The sequence below is a fragment of the Lipotes vexillifer genome, unplaced genomic scaffold (assembly GCF_000442215.2).
Source record: "Lipotes vexillifer unplaced genomic scaffold, Lipotes_vexillifer_v1.1 scaffold1477, whole genome shotgun sequence".
Lineage (NCBI taxonomy): Eukaryota > Metazoa > Chordata > Mammalia > Artiodactyla > Lipotidae > Lipotes > Lipotes vexillifer.
In genome coordinates, this window is record NW_006776536.1 from 776583 (window position 1) to 777620 (window position 1038).

Consider the following 1038-nt stretch of genomic DNA (forward strand, 5'->3'; position numbering starts at 1 on the left):
GAAAAGTCACAGAGTGGGGACGTCTGCAGGCCCCCAGATGAGAGCTGTTTCCTTTGCAAGCTCCTTGGCAGCCCTCTATACAGGGAGGAAAGGAGACCCTCCAGGGAGGGTCTGGGCTACGGGTGCCCTAGGGATCCCGCCCGGCAAGTCCCAACCCAGGCCTAAGGGAAGGACGCAGGGAGAGCACTCCACACTCAGACCACCCCCACCCCAGCACCGGAAAAAACCTACAACCCAAACCCCAAAGGCAGGAAATGGCCAAATGGCTTCTTGGGGAAGCATTTCACAAGTGGGGACTCTTGGTCTGTCCATCGCCTCGAATTCGAGCGGTCCCGCTGAGTCACCCCTGAAGCCTCTGGTGTTGAAACTGGTCCGGTGCCTCGTGCTGATTAATGAATTACAAATCCCCCACCCAGGAGCACTCTCCTGGCGGCTGGGGAGAATGAAGAACCCTGTGAACTTGAGGGAAAAACCCTCAGCCAAGTGCCCTCTTCTCTCCTCCACGCTGGGCAGTGGGCCTGTGTTGCCCTCTTCCTGCCCCCCACGGGGCATTGTGAGCCGGTTAGTCACCTGCCCCAGCCCCGGAGCCTCGCTTAGCCTCAGCTTTTGGAAATGGGACAGGCGGCGGGACAATAGGCAAGGGGGGCGGTCAGCCCAGACAAAGGGCAGCAGGAAAAACACCATCACTTGCTTCGAAGCCAGCTTGCTGGCATTTGGGAGGATGTGTCATTGCATTTACTCAGGGGGAGGGGGAGGGGGAGGGGAGAGAAGGTTAGAGACGTGGAGGCAGAGGTAGGGTGAGAGCTGGGACCCGGCCGGGCAGGGGGCAGGCGCCCTGGGCCGACACCGAGGGAGAAGAAAAGGAGCGGCCGGCTCACTCCCCTGGCTCTTGGGGAGTTTGCAGAAGCACTGATGCCCTCCCGCCCCCTCCCCCAGGAGGCCCAGGGTGGTACCGCCGCAGCCTCGCCTCACCTCACCCCCCCCCCGGGGTTGTGGGAGGGGGGGGAGCCCCAGAAGCCCTCCCTTCCCTCCTCCCCC